The sequence below is a fragment of the Dermochelys coriacea genome, chromosome 9 (assembly GCF_009764565.3).
Source record: "Dermochelys coriacea isolate rDerCor1 chromosome 9, rDerCor1.pri.v4, whole genome shotgun sequence".
NCBI classification, from domain to species: Eukaryota; Metazoa; Chordata; order Testudines; family Dermochelyidae; genus Dermochelys; species Dermochelys coriacea.
The window spans coordinates 14,367,804-14,390,566 of NC_050076.1; the positions used below are offsets into that span (position 1 = coordinate 14,367,804).

General features: G+C 40.2%; 1 protein-coding gene across 1 annotated transcript in view; it reads right to left on the reverse strand.

The window, feature by feature from the left end:
- NAALADL2 (N-acetylated alpha-linked acidic dipeptidase like 2) overlaps window positions 1-22,763 on the reverse strand; it is a 901,987-nt gene that overhangs the window by 830,944 nt on the left and 48,280 nt on the right. Inside the window, exon 2 of the mRNA XM_043492184.1 lies at window positions 21,172-21,234. The gene's annotated coding sequence lies outside the window, so the exon portion shown is untranslated. The remainder of the gene's footprint in view (window positions 1-21,171; window positions 21,235-22,763) is intronic.

The following is a 22,763-nucleotide window of genomic DNA, read 5'->3' on the forward strand; positions in this document are numbered from 1 at the left end:
TAAAGAGCCTAAGTCCCATTTTCATAAGTGACTTAAAGACTTGAGGCTAGATTTTCAAAGGTATTTGGTGCCTAAAAATGAAGATAGAGGCTTAGTGGGATTTTCACAAGAGTCTGAGCAGATTAGGCACCAGGCTTCCGAGGACCAGATTTTCAACGGGAATTAAAATACCTAACCTGCTAAGGCATTTTCGAAAATCCCAGTAGGTGCCTATCTGCATCTTAAGTCACCTAAATACCTTTCAAAATCTGACCCTTGGAAGCCTACGTCACATTGAAAGTCCATAGGAATTAGGCTGCTAAGACACTGTATATGGGTCAGGGAATATATACTACACTTTTCATAATAACCTTCTTTCAAAAAAAAAAAAAAAGAGTTTGGAATATCTTCCATAATATTTTTGTTCTGTTTTGCTCAACTCCCTGGGACAGGTTTTCAGTTTGAGCTTGAACATGCACATGTGCTTAGATAGGCAATCCATGGATCAAGCCCGAGCTACACCAAAGACCAAATTTCAATCTATGAACCACCATGACAGCTGCGCTTCTGTGGAACAATACAGATCACAAAGCCCACGACAAAGTATATGACAAGCCTAAGGCAAAAGTATTTTCAGTCAATGGGATCCAGCTATAAAATGGTCTTCCAGAGAAAACTAGGCACATCCAGAGTCTGACAAGCTTTAGGAAATGTTGCAAAATCTTCCTCTTTGAGAAAAACTTTCCACTGTGATGTTCACAATAAAAACAAAACAGCCCTTTTTATTCCCCAACCCCTACTAATATCCCCTTCCAAAAAAGCCACCCTACTCCAAGCAGATGTTCGAGTCCAAAAAGAGAAACATGCAAGAGATTCCATGCAGTCTGGTAGGTTATTGCTAGTGATTTTATGCACAAGATATTCAGATACTATGGTGATGCACAGCAGTATGAAACAGACGGACGGACTGACAGATTTTGCATACTGATAAATAATTCAACAGAGAATATTATAAACTTCTAAGAAGGCCTGTCACTTTTTACATTATCTACAAGCTCCAGAAAGCCAGGAATTTCGAGAGTTCCATAAACACATCCGCCACATGCCTATATTCTTGCACTAATTTTCCGGACAGCTGAGGACCCATCCCCTTGCGAGCTTTCACTTCACAATTCTTGGGCTATGTTTTGTGTCACACCATTTGAATATTGTTTCAAGACAATATACTTTTCACATTTAACATATTTATTACTTAACATTTGTAAACTGCATGATGGGTGTGCACAGCCTTTTACACAATGAATAAAGACATGGCCCCTTCCTCAAAGAGATAACAATATTAAGTGATCTGAACAAGACAGGACATGGGGGCAGATATGCAGAGTATGAATATAAAGTAAGCAATTTTGTTACAAGTGCTTTATGATGTTACCTATATGTTAGGGTAATATGTGGTTTTATACCTATCTATTTCTGCCGCTGAAACCACTGGAGTTATGTTACAGCTTCTTTATCAGATTGCAATACATTTCTTCACAATTCCTATCTACTTTCAAATTTAAGCAAACTCTTGGGAGCATAGCCATAGCCATTCAGCATTTCAGCTGATAGCTTAACAGCTTTGTTGCCATCTCTCTCAAGAGAACTTGTTAGGTATAATACCTCTATGGAAAGGTTTAAGTAATCGTTTGTTCCATGTCTTGAGAAAGATAAAAATAATTTTGTTCTCATTTCAGTGGGAAGCATCTTCTTTACTAGGACAACCAACTGCATTCTATAATGCGACAGACTTCAAAAATAGTGTCCTTAATCTAGGGAGATTGTTTTAGTATTTCAGCAGTAGACATCTGAAATGCCTATCATAAAGAAGCTGTAAAAACATCTGAACAGATATTTCTTATTTCAGAGGGTAGAGAGTGAATAGCTAAGCCATCACGTGGAGACAAATTAGTAAAATATTTGTATCTGTCAAGCTCCAGCTGACCTCAGGTTTAGGAAAAATCTGAATGAGTGAAATATAAAACAAAAAGAGAAATGTAATGGGCTTTTCACATCTGGTTGAGGGAAGCAACAGAACTGTTGAAAAACTACTGATATCTATAAACCAGTGGTAGGCAACCTGTGACCCACAGGCCGGCCACTGCCCATCAGGGTAATCTGCTAGCGGGCCGTGAGACAGTTTGTTTACATTTTCCCGGCTGCATGCAGCTCCCAGTGGCCGCGGTTCACCGTTGGGAGCTGCAGGAAGTGGCAGCCAGCACGTTCCTGCAGCCCGCGTCACTTCCTGCAGCTCCCATTGGCCAGGAACAGCGAACCGTGCCCACTGGGAGCTGTGGGCGGCTGTGCAAATATAAACAAACTCCCGGCCCGCCAGTGGATTATCCTGATGGACGACTCATGGGCCACAGGTTGTCCACCACTGCTATAAACAAAAGGTTATAGTGTTCCTTATGTCATAAATGTTCCAAAGGTAGCTGCACCCTGGAAAACTGTAATGCCAGGCATCATCTCTTGACTTCTCCCCTAGGTGGGCAGAAGTAGTAAGTGAATCCTCTCCTCTGCGTATCTGGTAGTAGTAGTCAGTGTGATCCCAACCCCACTCCATTTCACAAGTTCCTATTCATTCCATCTCAACTCATGTGCTGTCCAAGCCTCCTTCTCTACTTGCGTCATTGAGGCAGCAGAATAGTGGATAAGTGGAGAGAGGGAGCCAGTAGCAGCAGTGCAGAGAAGGAGAATCAGGTCCAAGATATCCAGGAAGGGACTGGCAAAATGACAGGTTATTATTACGCTGATATTCCAAAGAAAAGAACAACTTTTCCCATTGAGAGAAATTGTGGGGTACATTTAATGCTATTTGGCATAGAGCATATTTTGTTTTCTAAAAACTTTGTTGGTGCATTTTGGGAAGTTGAACCATCACTTTTGTAATTATGAAAGAGAATTCAACAGATTTTACACAATGCATTTAAAAGTTATTAGGTCCATGTCCAAACTGATCTACTAATGAAATGATTTGCAACTCACAGAAGGATTTTACCTTTTTTTTTAATTATACCTACTTTTTCCATAAACTACATTATTCCATTATGTGTACTGCATGCATTATATATGTTGATGAAAAAATAATTATAGTATTGTCTAGGATGAGAAATCCTTTTTCAAGAAAGAGAGGTATACATGGTAAAAAGAACACATGTAGCCCAGGAAAATAATAAAGCTCCTCATAAGGTCACCCTTATTTACTGAAAGTCCATGAGTTCTCTGAAGTTTACAAAGTTGGCAACACTTGGCTTCAAGTGCTTTGAAAAGACTGTAGCCATAAGTCATTCTAACAAGAGAATACTAGTACATAGCTGAGTGGGGAAGAAGTGGCAGCAGTACTTTCATAGATTCCAAGGCCACAAGGGACCACTGTGATCATCTAGTATGTCTTCTTATATAACACAGGCCATAAAACAATTCTGACAGCATATCTTTTAGAGAAAACATTGATATTTCTAAATCTTGATTTAGAAATAGCCAGTGATGAAGAATTCACATCAACCCTTAGGGTATGTCTATACTACCCACCAGATCGGCGGGCAGCAATTGATCCAGCGGGGGTCAATTTATCGCGTCTAGTCTAGACACGATAAATCGACCCCTGGGCACTCTCCCATTGACTCCTATTTCATAGATTCATAGATACTAAGGTCAGAAGGGACCATTCTGATCATCTAGTCCGACCTCCTGCACAACACAGGCCATAGAATCTCACCCACCCACTCCTACAAAAAACCTCACCTATGTCTGAGCTATTGAAATCCTCAAATCGTGGTTTAAAAACTTCAAGGAGCAGAGAATCCTCCCTCAAGTGACCCGTGCCCCATGGTACAGAGGAAGGCGAAAAACCTCCAGGGCCTCTCCAATCTTACCTGGAGGAAAATTCCTTCCCGACCCCAAAAATGGCGATCAGCTAAACCCTGAGCATATGGGCAAGATTCACCAGCCAGATACTACAGAAAATTCTTTCCTGGGTAACTCAGATCCCATCCATCTAATATCCCATCTCAGGGGATTAGGCCTATTTACCCTGAATATTTAAAGATCAATTAATTACCAAAATCACATTATCCCATCATACCATCTCCTCCATAAACTTATCGAGTAGAATCTTAAAGCCAGATAGATCTTTTGCCCCCACTGCTTCCCTTGGAAGGCTGTTCCAGAACTTCACTCCTCTGATGGTTAGAAACCTGCGTCTAATTTCAAGTCTAAACTTCCTGGTGGCCAGTTTATACACATTTGTTCTTGTGTCCACATTGGTGCTGAGCTTAAATAATTCTTCTCCCTCTCCTGTATTTATCCCTCTGATATATTTATAGAGAGCAATCATATCTCCCCTCAACCTTCTTTTAGTTAGGCTAAACAAGCCAAGCTCCTTAAGTCTCCTTTCATAAGACAAGTTTTCCGTTCCTCGGATCATCCTAGGAGCCCTTCTCTGTACCTGCTCCAGTTTGAATTCATCCTTTTTAAACATGGGAGACCAGAACTGCACACAGTATTCCAGATGAGGTCTCACCAGTGCCTTGTATAATGGTACTAAAACCTCCTTATCCCTACTGGAAATGCCTCTCCTGATGCATCCCAAAACCACATTAGCTTTTTTCACAGCCATATCACATTGGCAGTTCATAGTCATCCTATGATCAACCAATACTCCAAGGTCCTTCTCCTCTTCCATTACTTCTAATTGATGTGTCCCCAACTTATAACTAAAATTCTTGTTATTAATCCCTAAATGCATAACCTTACACTTCTCACTATTAAATTTCATCCTATTACTATTACTCCAGTTTACAAGGTCATCCAGATCCTCCTGTATAATATCCCGATCCTTCTCTGAATTGGCAATACCTCCCAGCTTTGTATCATCTGCAAACTTTATTAGCACACTCCCACTTTTTGTGCCAAGGTCAGTAATAAAAAGATTAAATAAGATTGGTCCAAAACCGATCCCTGAGGAACTCCACTGGTAACCTCCCTCCAGCCTGGCAGTTCGCCTTTCAGTAGGACCCGTTGCAGTCTCCCCTTTAACCAATTCCTTATCCACCTTTTGATGTTCATATTGATCCCCATCTTCTCCAATTTAACTAATAATTCCCTATGTGGCCCGGTATCAAACGCCTTACTGAAATCTAGGTAAAATAGATCCACTGCGTTTCCTTTATCTAAAAAATCTGTTACTTTTTCAAAAAAGGAGATCAGGTTGGTTTGGCACGATCTACCTTTTGTAAAACCATGTTGTATTTTGTCCCATTTACCATTGACTTCAATGTCCTTAACTAATTTCTCCTTCAAAATTTTTTCCAGGACCTTGCATACTACAGATGTCAAACTAACAGGCCTGTAGTTACCCGGATCACTTTTTTTTCCTTTCTTAAAAATAGGAACTATATTAGCAATTCTCCAATCATTCGGTACTACTCCTGAGTTTACAGATTCATTAAAAATTCTTGCTAATGGGCTTGCAATTTCAGGTGCCAATTCCTTTAATATTCTTCGATGAAGATTATCTGGGCCCCCCGATTTAGTCCCATTAAGTTGTTTGAGCTTCTACCTCAGATATGGTAATATCTACCTCCATATCCTCATTCCCATTTGTCATGCTACCATTATCCCTAAGATCCTCTTTAGCCTTATTAAAGACTGAGGCAAAGTATTTGTTTAGATATTGAGCCATGCCTAGATTATCTTTTACCTCCACTCCACTGTTACTCCACTGGAGCAAGAAGCGCAGGTGGAGTCGACGGGAGAGCATCAGCAGTTGACTTACCAGAGTGAAGGCATTGCGGTGAGTAGATCGAAGTACTTAGACTTCAGCTATGTTATTCACATAGCTGAAGTTGCATAATTTAGATTGATTCCCCACTCCCTCCCCAGTGTAGAGCACCCTTAGTAAATTGTTCCAAAGGTTATTTCACTTGTTGTAAAGTATTACACTTCATTTTTCAGTCTGAATTCATCTAGCTTCAACTTCCAGCTATTGAATCAGGTCATACCTCTCTCTACTAGACAGAAGAGCCCATTATCAAATACTTGTTCCCCATGTAGATACTTACAGACTAATCAAGTCACCACTTAATCTCTTCTTTGTTTAGCAAAATAGACTGAACTCAAGTCAATCATTATGAAACATGTTTTCTAATCCTTTAATCATTCTTATTGCTCTTCTCTGAACCCTTTACAACTTATCAATGTCCTTCTTGAATTGTGGACACCAGAACTGGACACAATATTCCACCAACAGTCGTACCAGTGTCAAATACAGAGGTAAAATAACCTCTTTACTACTACTCAAGATTCCCTTGTTTATGTATCCAAGGATTGCATTAGCCCTTTTGACCACAGCTTGGCACTGGGAGCTCACATACAGCAGCTGATGCTCTGCAACCCACAAATCTTTTTCAGAATCACTGCTTGCCAGCATAGAGACCCCATCCTGTAAGTATGGCCTACATTCTTTGTTCCTGGATGTCTGCATTTGCATTTAGCCATATTCAAATGCATATTGTTTGCTAGTGCCCAGTTTACCAAGTGATCCACATCATTCTGTATCAGTGACCTGCCCTCTTCATTATTTAACATTCCCCCAATTTTTGTGTCATCTGCAAGCTATCAATGACAATTTTAAGTTTTCTCCCATAGCGTTCATCAAATTGTTAAATAGCATAGGACCAAGTACCAATCCCTGCAGGACCCCACTAGAAACACACTCATTGGATAATGAGTCCCTGTTTACAATTACATTTTGAGATCTATTAATGAGCCAGCTTTTAATCCACTTAATGTGTGCCATGTTAATTTTATATCATCCTAGGTTTTTTTAATCAACATGTTGTGAGGTACCACATCAAACATCTTATAGAAGGTCTAAATATATAATGTCAACACTATTATCTTTGTCAACCAAACTTGCAATGTCATCAAAAGAAGATATCACGTTAGTTTGACAAGATCTATTTTCCATAAGGCCAAGTTGATTGGCATTTGTTATGTTACCCTTCTTTATTAATGGAGTCCCATATCAGCCACACCATTAACTTGCCTGGGATAGATGTCAGACTGACAGGCCTATAATTACCCGGGTCACCCCATACCCCTATAAATACTGGCAATTGTAGTACCATGTAGAGGTTGTAGAAAGAGGCTTCTAAGTGCTGCTAGAGCAGTTTGCCCATGAATGCCCTATTTGCCTATCTTTTCATGATAGAAAATGGTCTGAACAATAGATTTAATCATGAGGCCCATATTCAGTTTTTTGCAAACCTTAGATAGCCTAACTCTTGATGCTGAAAGCTTATAGTTCTTCTAATGGAGATTTTGTCTTCATATTATGTAGATTTTTACAAATTGGGCCATCATTTTTGGTTATGGTTTTCTGAAAGTATGTTCATGCTGGTACAATTAAGTTTTGTGAAAATAAAAGCAGGTGCAAAATATTTGCTTTAGTGGATATGAGCTCTCTTCCTTGATGCATTGACAAGTAAAGTAATTAAAAAATGTTCATACTAGGACTGTGAAATATTTTGCTTTAGGCAGCACTATATATTTACATATATAAAAAAATCTCATTGTAACAAATCATGGGCCCACTGAAATCCAAGGAAGTTTTGCCACTGTCTTTCCTATGGCCAGGATAGTTTATTTGTACAAAACACAAGTACAATGATTTAACAGTAATCCTAGAAAATGACAGCATTGTAGCAACATCTTATAAAACACAATTTTAAAAAGTTCATTAACTAAACTGCTTTGAATGCAATTTATTAGTTAGTCAAGCTATTGCTGATCATTTCTTAATTTCTTTCCTGCTAAACCAGTCTACTAGCCTGATACTATTAAAATGAATGGCAAAATTCGTTCTGAGAAAGAAGCAGAAATCTCAATCAGATCTGCTACAATAACCAAATACAACAATAAGATTGCTTTATATTTGGAAAAACAATATATTGTTTAAGAGTGAATGTTTAAATACACAGATATAAAACACCGCATGTATAAATATGTATATATTTCACAGATTTTAAGGCCAGAAGGGACCATCATGATCACTGAGCCTGACCTCCTGCACATTGCAAATCACAGAACCGAACTCACCCACACATGTAGTAGATCCATAACCTCTGGCTTGAGTTACTGAAATCCTCAAACCAATATTTAAAGACATCAAATTTCAGAGAATCTACCATTTACTGTAGTTCCAACCAGTAAGCGACCTGTGCACAACTCTGCAGAGGAAGGCTAATTGTGAACTCTTTTCCTACACTTAATAATTTAAATTATCTTTCAGGCAGGGACAGTCATTTACTTTGCCATTGTACAGCTCCTAGAACAATGGAGTCCTGATCATGATTGGGGCCTCCAGGAGCTCCGGTAATACAAATTAATAATAAATAATAATAGAATTCTCTCTCAGGGATTGATTATGAATGACAAGTAAGTAATGGATGAATAGTGTGACAGAGATGGTGATTTCCGGCAATATCCTGGACAAACCTTACTGAATTAAGTTAAACCTTTTAAATTAAGGTTTCAGAGTAGCAGCCGTGTTTAGTCTCTCAGGTGCCACAAGTACTCCTTTTCTTTTAAATTAAGTTTCATATCTCAGGAGCTCATTGAATTAAAAGGAAAATATTTGTGTTATTGTGGGATTAAATGTTTGTGTTATTGTGGGATTGTATGTGACTTGTTTAGGAGACATATGTGCTTCAAAGGTTTCAGAGTAGCAGCCGTGTTAGTCTGTATTCGCAAAAAGAAAAGGAGTACTTGTGGCACCTTAAAGACTAACAAATTTATTAGAGCATAAGCTTTCGTGAGCTACAGCTCACTTCATCGGATGAAGTGAGCTGTAGCTCACGAAAGCTTATGCTCTAATAAATTTGTTAGTCTCTAAGGTGCCACAAGTACTCCTTTTCTATGTGCTTCAAAGGACTCTTTTAAACAATGGGTTAAGCGAAGAATGAATTGTTAGTTAGAAAAATGACTAGCTTTCCTCAAAAATACAGGGAAGGAGGGAAATGCAAATACCCACCTCTGAACCTGATCTTTTAAAGCTTTGCCCTGAGGAGAAGAACTTTGTCTACAAATTACGTTCTCCCAGGATCAAACGGCCCAAACAGAATAAAGGAATAACTCTCTGACTCAGGTGGGTTCTTTTTTCTGAGCCAAAGGGGTTATGAACTTGTAACGACAGAAAACCCCCTTGGTGGGGTTTGAAGGACTGATCACCAGCCAGAGCCGTTAGGGGAGCTGAGGTGAACTCTGGGAACCTTGTTAGCATGGGAGTAGGTTCTGCTATTATTTTAATATGTTTTCTCTGTAATGCTTTTACCATCAGAATAAATATGGTTGCTTAGAAACAGCTGTATGTTAACTTAACTGTGACAATTACCATCTCGGAGGAGAAAAGTAAAGCAGGCCTTTTTAGGCTATTGGACATGGTGCGGAATTCACACTGCAGGCAGGGTCTGTGCAGCCTGGAAATACCACAGTCAGGAGGGACAAAGACATATTTCTCTGCCCAAGAGAACAATGGCTGGGGAGCAGAAGCCTAAGAGTGGGTGTCTTTGCTAGACCATAGAGGGGGAACACAGGTGCAGTGGCCTTGACAAATAGTTTAAAGACCCTGGGGGTAAAAAATCTCTGAGAAGTTTTTGGGTAACAGGTGTTATGAACTAAATCTGAAGTTGATGGCTACTTCCCCCCTCCCAGTCTCCCACTTTTCAAACAGCAAATTATCACTAGAGTTTCAGTTGCCCAAAATAAATATATGTACTCCCATCTCCCGCTGGAAATGGCATTCACCTCTGTGAAAACGAGAGTAGTACTCTGAAAGAAACACTAGTGTAACTTTAAAAGACACAGCATTTGAGGAATAATAAAAAAAAAACCCTCACTTCCATTTTTCCCTTCAATTCCTTCTCCATTTCTTCTCTGTGGAAGAGGCAGCAGGAGGCAAAAATGAAGATTGTCGATCTCTGTCTTTTCCCTTGTGAGACGTTAGACTGCTAAATGTTGTGATTTTTCACACTACAGCCCAAGCACAAACATTTATCTTCTTTCTCTATGCTTGCCTTTAGTCCTAGAAATTAATATCCAAAAAAAACCAAAAACTACTCAATAGTCGCAAATACACGGACTTGTTCTTGCACATTGGCATTTGTCAATTAACAATGCAAATATTGATTGTCCTATATTGCTTGAAGCAGAAGGTTGAATGTTATGCCATACGATCAAAGGAACTGTTTTAAGTATTAGATGGTGGGTTACTTGCTCTTGCCTACAGGCACAGGAGACTGTCACAAGGCGAGCTCCCCTTCCCCATGCATTTCATTTTACAACCAGTCCTCACACTCCCCTGCAGGTTCACCACCACCTGCTTTATTTACAACATCTTATATAGGTTCCTGCTCCCACAGCATAAGGCTTTCCCCAAGCTTCTACCTACTCCCTAGGTACAGGCTGAGAGAGGGGGAAGAGATCTCACCTCTCTGAGAGTCTGGGTTTCTTTGCCCTTCCTTCCTTATACCTTCTTCCTCCCTGTCTCCCTTTTAACCATTCCCAGATGATAAACTGAATCTTCTTGTTAACTGGTTAATCAGCCAGTCCTTAACCAATTATCTCCCCAAGTTGGCTGCTGCAGGGAAGCTTACAGAGTGATGAGTAAAAAGAAAAGGAGTACTTGTGGCACCTTAGAGTCTGACAAATTTATTAAAGCATAAGCTTTCATGAGCTACAGCTCACTTCATCAGATGCATACAGTGGAAAATATAGTGGGGAGATTTTATATACACAGAGAACATGAAACAATGGGGGTTACCATACAGACTGTAACAAGAGTGATCAGGAAAGGTGAGCTATTATATTTTCCACTGTATGCATCCAATGAAGTGAGCTGTAGCTCACGAAAGCTTATGCTCTAATAAATGTGTTAGTCTCTAAGGTGCCACAAGTACTCCTTTTCTTTTTACGGATATAGACTAACATGGCTGCTACTCTGAAAAGAGTGATGAGTCTATGCCCAGTCTGTCACATGGCCATTCCTGCCTCATCCATGCAAAATTCCCTACAAGATCCTGGGAGTATTAACTAAGTAAGGAAAGCAGGATCGGGCTCACAGTCAGTATTTCTTTTACTAACGTTTTGGATTTTTCTTTTACATTCCAATAGCCTTTGCTTGAGCAGGGCATGTGCTTAAGATACCCTGTAAAGAGATGTGACAAGGCATGGCAGTAACCACAAGATGCGAGTGATGACACTGAGTGGAATTTTTCTCTCCCTGGGCTGTATCATGCCTGTTAGACACAGCTCAGAGTAAGAGCCATACCTCCCAAAGGGAAGCACTGGGAGGCATTCTCCCTCCTGGAAACAGAATGCCTCCATGACTCTCCAGCACACAGGCCAAGCACTTAGGTTACGGGTGCAGCCAGCTGCTGACTGTGTGCCAGTTCCATTTGGAGGGCAAATGCAGGGGGAAAGGAGAGATTACCAGGGCCTCATCCTTACCCCCTTTGATTTGCTGTGCACTCCTAAGGGAGGAGAGAGGTAACATCCCTGCCAGACCTTTACATAGGTGACACAAGGCTTAAGGAAGGCTCATTACACCCTGCCCAGTCCTCTACTGTGGACCTACACAAGGGCCAGGCACAAGCAGAGCCACAGTGTGGGATTATAGATGAGGTGTGTCAGTCTGAGGGCAAGACCACACGCCATACTATACAGCATAGGCGCCGACTCCATGGGTGCTCTGGGACTGGAGCACCCACGGGGAAAAATTAGTGGGTGCTCTGCACCCACCAGCAGCCAAGCTCCCCTCTCCCCCTGCCCCACCTACTTCTCTGAACGTGCTGTGTCCCCACTCCTCTGCCTACCTCCCAGCGCCTCCCCCCTGGCCGCCAACAAACAGCTGTTTGGCAGCATTAGCATACTCTGGTGTGGGGGGAGGAGCAGCAACATGGCACGTTCAGGGGAGGAGGTGGGGAAGAGGCAGGGCCGGGGCAGGGATTTGGGGAAGGAGTTGAAATATTGGCAGGGAGGGGGCAGAGTTGGGGTGGGGACTTTGGGGAGGGGTTGGAATGGGGGTGGGGAAGGGGTGGGCAGGGGCGAGACCTCATGGAAGGGATGGAGTGGGGGCGGAACGGGGGTGTTGAGCACTCAGGGGAAAGAGGGAAAGTCAGCGCCTATGCTATACAGATCCTGCTCCCCTTGAACTCAGTGGAACACATTGCAGCGAGCAGGATCAAGCCTATTGTGCACACTTGCTGGATACACCATTTGGCTTTCCAAGCCATATCCTGTGTAACAGTCAAGGGAATAACTAACCTTTCCAATCCATAGCAGGTTTCAATGTTCTGTATGAAACAGAGGAGAATAAAGTTTGAAAAGGCAGGGAGTTAAGGTTTTTTAAAAAAAGAAAAGGGCAGCTTTTCTCCTGCTACACATTAGAGTATCCACTGATCCGGCTTCCAAAATGTACTAAGCAAATTTAAAAAAAAAAAAAAAAAAAAGATACAGGGAGTTAGGTTGAATCTTAAATCAGTTTGACACAATAAGCAAGGCAATTACACATACCAAATTACACCAGGATTTTATGATGGCGCTCAACTTCCAGTTTACCCTTCTGGGAGGAAACCTTATTTGATTAAGTGAAATTTGAAAGGACCCATTAACAATTCAGTTCTCTCACTTTAGTAGAATCACTCTGGATCAGCTAAAAATATTAGTATAGCACAGGGGAGTTGGCGGTCCAGGTGACTGGAAATGGGATTAAAAAGACACTTTCACTGGCCCAGGCCAGCAGTAAATGAAACTCATTAGTAATGACTCATTACTCTGTCTAATGGTCATTCAGCATTATATGAGAAATAAATTGCTGGTCTCAGTCCGGTTCCTAGTTACCGCATCATAAAATACACTACCTCTCGCTACTAGACAGAAGAGCCCATTATCAAATACTTGTTCCCCATGTAGATATTGTAACTGTTATGTTTGTTGCCAGACTTCCTAGACACCTAGCAGTAAATGTGTCCTAAAACTGAACTCCCTTGAACCCTAGAGCAGGTCCCACTAGGATACATTAGCACAACAGCCTTTTAATACCTCGGCCAAGTCAAAACTACACGATTAAGTCAACGTTTGTTAGGTTGACTTACAGCCACCTCAGTAATTACTGCAGTTTTTCATTGCCACACTACCCTTCCTCTGCCAGTAGTGCACATACTCACCAGCAGCGCTTGCCTCGATTTAAGAGGGGCAATGCAGGGGAGGAGGGGCTCCTGTTGACCTAATTACCGCTTCTCAGGGAGGTGAAACAACTATGCCGACAGGAGAAGCTCTCTGGCTGGCATAGGCAGCAACTTCACTGAAATGCTACAACAGTGCTGCTGACGCATTTTGAGTGTAGACTAGCCCTCGGAGAGTCTAAAAAAGGCGGGTGGGGAATTATGATTTTTATACTCTCTCTCTGCTGGCTCTGCAGAAAAATTCACTATAAAGCAATCCTTTCATTGCTGCCCAGACATCAGTCCACAATGTTCCTGGACAAACACTACATATAAATTGGGCCTGTAACCGTTAATCCAAATCAGCCACATCTACCCCATGAAGGAGAATCTAACAATCAGCAAGGATTTTAGAGGGAAAATACGGAAAGAGTCACTACACTAGTTGTATCATTCACAAAGAAAATTAGAAAAACTAGAGGCCGCATAGGAATTTACAAGCCTGGTTTTCAGCCCCTGAACAGCAAGGCAAATCTCACCTATGGATTTGCCAAGAGACCAAGAAAAACCCATAGCTTGATAATGCAATATTTCTGTGTGCTGTAAGTACCATAATTGTGCAAGAGAGTTTCCAACAAACCATCTTCTTTTTGAATTGGGTAATAAATCTGGCAGCCTAAAACCACCCCCCCCCTTGGAGTCTCTCTCCTGTAAATATTTATAGATAGTTAACATAAGATAAGTTCATAAAAAACAGGAATGTCTGTGTTCCCATCCACTTTGTCCAGTTTTGCTGGAACTCAGCAGATTGGCCACCTAAAGAAAGTGTCCAATGGAGCAGGTGAAACGGTGTGCCTTAAGGACTGTTCCTCCTCAGGCCTTTTTCAAGTTGACACCATCCTCACTGCCTTAGGCCTCTCTGGATATGCCTACACAGCAAAGACAAACCTGCAGTTGGCCTGTGCCAGCCGACTTGGACTCACTTGGGCTGAGGGGCTATTTCATTGTTATGTAGATTTCCAGGGTCAGGCTGGAGCCCAAGCTCTGGGAACCTGCCACCTCACAGGGTCCTAGAACCCAGGTGCCAGCATGGAAGTCTACACAGCAATGAAAAAGCCCCATAAGCCTGAGCCCCACGAGCCTGAGTTGGTTGACACAGCCCAGCCCCGGGTGTCTAGCTGCTATGCAGACATATCCTCAATGACATCTCCCCAAACCTCTGCCAGAACTTACCTATATGTAAAGCCCACTCTACTTTGAAGCAGAAATGCACTCTGACTCTGGGCAGAACTGGAACAGGTGAGTCCAGAGGGAGATCGGGTGATTCAGTGTTTCCATTTGTCCATTATTTTAACATGATCTTTTTATTCTAATCAAGAAAGGGACTGTTTGGTTGAGGTGGAAGAAAGAGAATCAAACCCTCTAGTTTCTTTCCCTCAAATGTTGTCAAATTCCTTCCATGCCCAGATCCCTGCCCCACACCAAAATACTCTCTACTCCAAATCCCAGACTGGTGTCCTGTTTTTCCATTTAAAATATCAAGCCATCTTTATATTCTTTAGTCAAGATAGATTTAGATCTTCATCCTGCTCTGGACACAGACACGTAGCCCTTTGCTTTTGTTAATCTAAACGTTTTCTTTGAAAAATGATTTTACTTGTAGGACTCTATAGTTATATTAGTTTACAGTGGCTGCCAAAACTCACAACCATCTGTCATGAAAAACATATTTTTTGTCTTGGCACAGAGTCTCTAGTACTCTTCAATCATCATTGAGCAAAAGTGTATTTTCCTTGTATTTTCTTTAAGGCAAAAATACACAACATTTTTTGTCAATTTTAAATTCTAAGACAAATACTTTCACTTTCAGTTTGCTTCAACCAAATCATCTCAGCCCTCAGGAGTTTTATTACATAAATATGCCATCTAGAAAACCTATATGTTGTTCTACAGGATTATTTTATAGCCCTACAGTATTACCATGGTGAGCTGTAAATTACTATGAAGTCAGAAAAGATTAATTCATTCCTCTCTGGAATTAATATGCAATACTAAAGGATTATGTTATGGTCCTCTTTAATTACTTATTATGCCCTGCAGAAATAGAGACAACTTTAAAATATCATCACATTTATATTTGCAAAATGTTGTTTGCCTTATGTACCATTTTAGTATGACATGTTAAGCCACCACAATCTTCCTTTGCCCTTTGCAATTCAAGTTTTTATAGATGGTAAAATCTTAATTACATCTACATACTAAATTAGAGAACTTAATGCAAGTCCTTTCCCAAAGTAATGGAGCAGAATGAGTACTTTTTATGGGAGTTTTGCCATTGACGTCAGTGGGGCCAAGATGTCACCCCATTTTTAGCGGGAGGAGGGAAGACGGGTGGTGCTCAGCCATTCTTAATTTGCACTGGGATTTTCAAAGCAGCATAAGGGTTGGTGTAATAAATGAAGCTAAAATAACTAAATCAATTGCAATTCATGCCTTTTTTATAGCAGTTCAAGTCTCCGTGTGAACATCCTTATTTTGGAATAAGCGTGCTCTATTTCAAAATCATTCCCTATTCTACTCAATTACAGTCTCTCAAAATAGGGCACTCCTATTCCAAAATGAGAGCATCCACATACAAACTTGAACCGAAATAATGGAAGATGTGAATTACAGCCCATTTAGTTATTTGGGTTGCATTTACCATGTAGACAAGGCTTAAGGGCGTTCCACACAAAATCCAGTGAAAAATAGTGAAATCTGAGCTCCTTTGAAAACCCCAGCCTAATTATTTGCATTGTTATGGTGCCTAGGGGGCCTAATTGGTTAACAGTGTCCATAGTGCTGAATGCTGTCCACATCCAAAGGAAGTCCCTGTCCCAAAGAGATTACAGTCCAAGATTCTAAGGACACGTCTACACTACAGATGCTACAGAAGCACAGATGCAGTGCTATAACTGTGCCACTAATGCTTCCACTTACACCTCTCTAGATTATCCTGCTAATATGACTATCAGGGGAATGTATTCACCAAAGATAAATCCCTCCACCTCCCAATTCGAGTCACTATTTATTTGGCCTTATTAAGTCAAAGCTTGTATTAGCACCTAAGAGCCAGTGTGATAGCACCGCCACCCTTTACCCTTTAATCTTCAGCTTTTAAGAAAATAAACCAAACGTTTCTCCATTAAAGTTGCTTCACAGTTTGTTTTTTGATGGTTAATCTGTTTGGACATTATTAAATGTGCAGTGACTTGAGGCAATAATGACATGGTGATCAACTAACCAAGCGATTTAGCAAATTCCCCTTTCCCACTCACAACCCTAGAACAATTCAGGGGCTTGGACCTGACCACCATGTCACAATGAAGAATGAAGACCCATTTTTCCTGGTTACTCTTTGAAATGCAAATTACCTGAACTCAGCTCATTCAACCACACAGACAAGTAACTGGAAAATGTATATTAGTGCTGCTGAAGGTATACCTTATGGAGAGCTTCTGTTTAAGTGTCCTTATATGAATATTGCTACAACACTTGAAGTGATATTACTGATAAAAGCATCTATACAAAAGTTTCTGGAAGATATAAAGGACAAAGCTGGTTGGATGAAGCAAGTAATTATAACAGTATCTTGAGGATAAGTCCTGTTTAGTTTTTAATTGCTTCCGAGACCAAATGGATTCAAGGTGATTATAAGCAATGAACTTTATATGTGAATGCCAAGGAGTTATTTAGGCTGAAATATATATGGTTATTACTAAGGGCTAGATTCCAATACCCTTATTTCATGTTGAACAATACCCTATTTCATGGGTGGTCCCACTGAAGTCAAAGGTCATTCATGGAGCAAGATTCTACTCCCCGTGAATGAGAGTGGCAGAATCTGGCCTTATTTTAACCGAAATGACCCTCAAGGTCTTATTAACAGTCAGGAATTTTAATTCAATATTGCCATTTTAAATGAAGGGGAGAAAAAACCACAAACAAACAGGGTCATGAACCAGCCCTAAAGTAAAAGTTATATCTTTCTGGCTCTTCCTTCCCCATCTCCTCTGACACACTGCCTGGAGTGGTTCACGACTGTGAGTGCCAACCTCAGGGCAGAGTGTCAAAAAGCAGGATGGAAACCCCAAACTGGCTATATGTTCTATAGATTTCACCAACCCAGCAACAAGTGTGAACTCCCAAAGCAGTCTTACCATGGAGTCACAGACAGTCCCCTTGCACATTCAAGTCTATCTTGCCACCCAGGCAAGATGGATTATGTAACAGATGGTCACTTACAACAAAAGTTACGCCAAAATTCAGATTACTCCCAGTCCCAAGGGATCAGTCACTTACCCTAGGTCAATTGGTACCTTATTAGACCTCATACCAAAGACAATGCTTGTAGCCAATCCTATAGTAAACAAACTAAAGATTTATTAAATAGGAAAAAAGAAGTGAGAGAGTTATTTACAGGCTAAAGCAGGCAAATATATATACACAAGTTACAGTCTATGGTTCCATAAAATGGCAGAGTTGTAATAATCTGTCAGCACTGAATGACTTTTAGGGCTAACCTAGGTTGACCCTGGAGATCTTCGCTTCTGTTCTGTAGCTGCAGCCCTGTCAGAGTCTAAACAGTAAAAGAGAGATGAAAAAATTTCTTGTCTGGTATCTTTATTTCCTTCTTCTAACATTCACACTGATGGGACAAACCCTTTTGCAGGTAGCCTCTTCATGGGTGTACAGGGGCAATTAGCAAAATCTTTGTACTGTGATGTCCCACAATGGCCCATTTTGATAGTCCTTCCTGATGGGCAAGAGGTAATACCTTTCATAGGGATTTAGCATTTTGCACAAGGTACAGTTTTTCCTTCTTTGGCGAGCTACATAGTTCAGAACAAACATTTTACAGCTATAGCACAAACACTTCAGCATTACCTTATAGCATGGGATACAGACATTATAAGTAGGATTGATACATGTAGCAATTTACAGGCATTTCATAAAGTCTAAACACATTGTTATAAGTCCAATACCCATGTTAACCATACTAACACACAGTGAGCTGGACTGGTTTCCAGCAACAAATTTGTCAGTGCTCAGCTGAGGCCCAAAGCCTTGGCAAGAGCTGGCACATGGTCTGCCAGTGTCACATCCCCATCTTCCCCCTTACCAGCCTCTTCTCTCTTATTTCCCTTCTCCAGTTCCTCCTTTTCCTACTGTGAAGCAACCTCTTATTTCCAGAACAGCTGTATTTTTATTATTAATTATTATTATTATTATTATTATTGTATTTACATAGCATCTGTGAATTAGGATAAAAAGACTGGGAAGACAAATGGAAATGACACATATTCCAGTAATTCTCACAGGAAAAAAAAAACCCTGTTGAGTTTTAGAGACAGAAAAGGTAGATAGATAAAAAGGAGTAAGATAAGTCGAAGAATTTAACTTTTTGGTTTTTTTTTAAACAGTTTCCCTTTCAGAGCTTAGACAGATCCACTTTCATAGCTTTTAAGATTTTTTTTCTTCACTCTAAGAAAAATCTGAACATATTTCGCTGCTGGCAAACAGCCTGGATATTCTGATTACAAGAGCCAGTCAGAATAAAGGAATTTTAGCAACCAGTAAAAATAGCCACATATAGCATACACACTGCATAGCCACAGTACAATTATTGAAAAATAACCAGACAGGGCTAGATTGTGACTTTGGACACACCCTGTGCCAAGGGGGTGCTTGTAAGTTACACCATGCCAGGAAGGGGCTCAGAAAACCCTAAATCAAAGACATAGCTCTGAGTCACAATTTCCTCTCATCTCCCTCCTTGCTCCTGGCAGATAGTTACTTACTGATGGGCTATATTAGCAATAAATTATTATTCCCTACACACTGGTTCAGCCGCACTGGCCAGTGAGGGGTTGGTAGAGCCAAGCCTCTTTCACCTTGCCTTTCCTGGTTCATGCCCTGCCCACCTACTTCATGGAGGGCCAAGGGAGAGACTAGTCTTATCACTCCTGGGTCTGCGTAGCCAGTATAGAGATATTAAGGGAATTCTTTTTCCCTCTGAATCCCTTACCCATACATAGTACAAGTCAGAACTTAGTCCACAGTGATCATGTTAAGTGACTAGTTCATACTAGTTATGGTCACCAACTAATCACAAGTTCCTCGAACTGCATAATACTTTTAATTAACCAAAACGCATTTCTTTTTAACGTAATTCCCTGGGTCTCTGAGAACCCAAACACAGCACCACTGTGCGAGTATATGGGAACGGGAAACTGAAACTAACTGTGAAAGTGATGCTTTTGTGTCAAAGCTTAATTAGGAAGGAACAGCTGGGGTCTTTCCCAGTTTAAACAAACAGGACTGACAGTTATTCATGTACAAATGTGGCATTTCAGAAACAGTAGCATTTTACTGCTTTTATTAACAAAACCAAAACTAACCAAGCTATTTTCACTGACCAAGGTGAATGAAGTACAGGAAGTAAACACACCAGCATGAAAATCAAATAGCAAATCAGAAGCCTGATTATGTTTACCTTGTATAATCCAGTCTCCCACTGGACTCCGTAGGAGTTCTAGATGTACAAAAACGGATGACTGGGACCTAAAATTCTTTCCATTTTAATAGGGTGTTCTTGATAATAAGGGGAAAATTTCAAACGAAGTTACTTTTCTCTTGACGCCATCCTTCTAAAAAAATATGTATTCTGTGGATGATGCTCTCACACACACACGTGTCTTTGTTCAAGGTAAACTTTCAAAATAAGTGCAGTAGATATAGGTATATTAACAGGAAACTGTTTATAATCCAATGCTACAAACACTTGCTGTTGGTTTTTTGCTTAGCACTTGAAAGTCATTGGGAATACAGTCATAAATCTTGCTCTTAGAGTGACCAGATGTCCCGATTTTATAGGGACAGTCCCAATATTTGGGGCTTTTTCTTATATAGGCTCCTATTATCTCCCACCCCCATCCCAATTTTTCAGACTTGCTGTCTCATCACTGTACTTCCTCTTGGTATTACGGTTTGTTACAAACTGTAGCGACTATACATGATTTCCATTGCACTTTACCACCAGAACACTAAACACATACAGAAAATGCATAAAGCCAGAAAACATATGTCACCCAGGTAAGGTTACATTTAAGCTCTATCATTATGAGCCCATGTACAATATCTATAGAAAGAATCATTAGTAGAATTTCAGTTGAAGTTGTCCTGGCATAGTAATTTTAGCAAAATACATTCTGTACTTTTGATTCCTAAAAGCACAGAGTAAAATGCAAAGAGCAAAATAACTACTTAGATATTAGTTTCATTGAAATGACAATGGTGGCCCAGAGGCTCCAGAGGACTGTTTCCAATAATTCTTCAAACTCGAGTTCCAGGAAGGATTTGCATTCTTACGTTATTCAGACTTTTCCAATAAAAGCCTTTTTAAAAATCGATAATTCCCTACTAGTCTACTTATCTAGCCAGAACACATTAGGAAGAATAAAAACTTGCTCATTCTCGGATATTTACAAGGATATGCACAGCAAGAACATCTTACAGAAAAGTGCATTGTAAAAGAATTGGGGATAATATGCAACATCTGAGGGAAAGAATGTTAACAATTTAGGAATCTGGCTTTAAGTTCCTTGGTAACAAAGGAAAAGTATAGCCATGTGCCTTTTATAGGAATAGCATATTGTTTCAATATATATTCCTCTAAATAATCATCACATTGATACATATTTCTGCAGGGAAGAAACAATTTATTTTGGTAACATTTTCAAATGTGTACAGTTTCCTGCGTTTCTGATTTGCACACATTGGCAATCTTGCCTGTTGGATGCTCAAAGAGGAGGAAATAACACACTCTTTACCAATGGCCCAAACTGTTGCACAAATATTAATGAAAGGTCACAGACCGAGATCTTACCCTGAGTCACATGAAAGAAGCCCAGAACCATCAAAAGCTATTTCCAATGTCCAGCTGAGAAATCTGAAACAGAATAACAAAGACAGTTTGTGACAAAGCTGACACAGTCCTCTGGAAGGAGCAAAATCAATTGTGACATTTTTCATTTATTTGTAAATGCCTCTTTGGCAGTACTCTCACTCAAAACGACAGTTGCTTCTTACAGACTGGGGAGGTGATGGTAAAATAGAGGAATCCTGACAGTTGCTTTAATAAGATTCTGCATTAGAACCACTCTAAAGCTTTCCCCCAACAAGGAGCTTGCCCTTCACTTTCAATTTCGTATTCCCCTAATTTGGAAAGCGTTAACCCGTTTCAAAAACTGAAACCACCCTTCTTTAATCTGCTTCAATGTCCCATTCCCACCTTGTCTCCCTCTCATTTTTCCCATTGTAAGAGGGAATTTCAAACATATATTTCAGTAAGTATAAATGTCATAAAACAACTGTTAATATTTTGCCCCTCTTGCTCATGTTGTGTATTACCTTACTCAATGAACGGTCACATTGATGAAAAGAAGACTACCCAAGAGAAAGGTACTATTCGACTTTAGTAAGAATGGCAGAATCTAGGTCTTTGTAATAAGTAGTGTCCCCATTTCTACACTAAAAACACTGTGCTGTTAAAAGTGCCTACAAGAACCATTTAGGTTACTGCTTATTTTGGAAACATTTATAATCCAGGCTAAAATTTAGTATATATGTAATTTCTGAGAGAATGAATACTTTGGAGGTAGGATCAGAGAGGGAATCTTGATTTTTGTCGTTGACTGCAAAACAATAGGACAAATTTGACAATATGGAATATTTCTTGCACTTCGCTTACTCGGCTATAGCTGCAGGTTAAGACATTAAATTTCTCCAAAGAATACTTTATGCCATAAATCAAAACAGAAAATTGAGATGCTGTCCTACTTTCCTGTTTGTTACTATGCTACTGAGGTCTGACCTTGCAGCCTTTTCTCACATGAGATATCTCACTGAAAATAACAGGACACTACTACATGAGCAAGGATAATTCACGGGAGCAAGGGTTGCTGGAGCCAGCCCTTCTACTCTTAGGATTATTATTATAAACATGATATCCAAAGCAATATGCAGACAAACTTTTAACTTTTCCACACTTAAGGTAGTAATTATTTTATTTCTCCTTTACACGTTAATAATTCCTGAGTTTACAATAGCAACGATCTCCAGGTCAAGTAGCACTTCCTATTATTCAATGACCAGCTGAGCTAAGAGTCTGAAGCAAATAACTCCATTAAGCCAGTCAGTAAAACTTCTAGGAAATTCCATCCCTATCAGCCATTACCCCTTAAATGTTCTATTATGACCATATAAGATGCTGTCACAACTATGCATTCTAGATTGGCACCTTGACAGTAACATACACAGCTTTCAGACATCTGTACAATTAATTCCTCCCAGGCTCTATTTTCTTAGGGTGAACTGCCAAGGGGGACAATGTTTTTTTTTCTTACAGTTTACTGCTCTTTTATTATGTATAAAAGCAGCTTTGATAACTTTAAAAAAAGTATCTTGATATCAGGAATC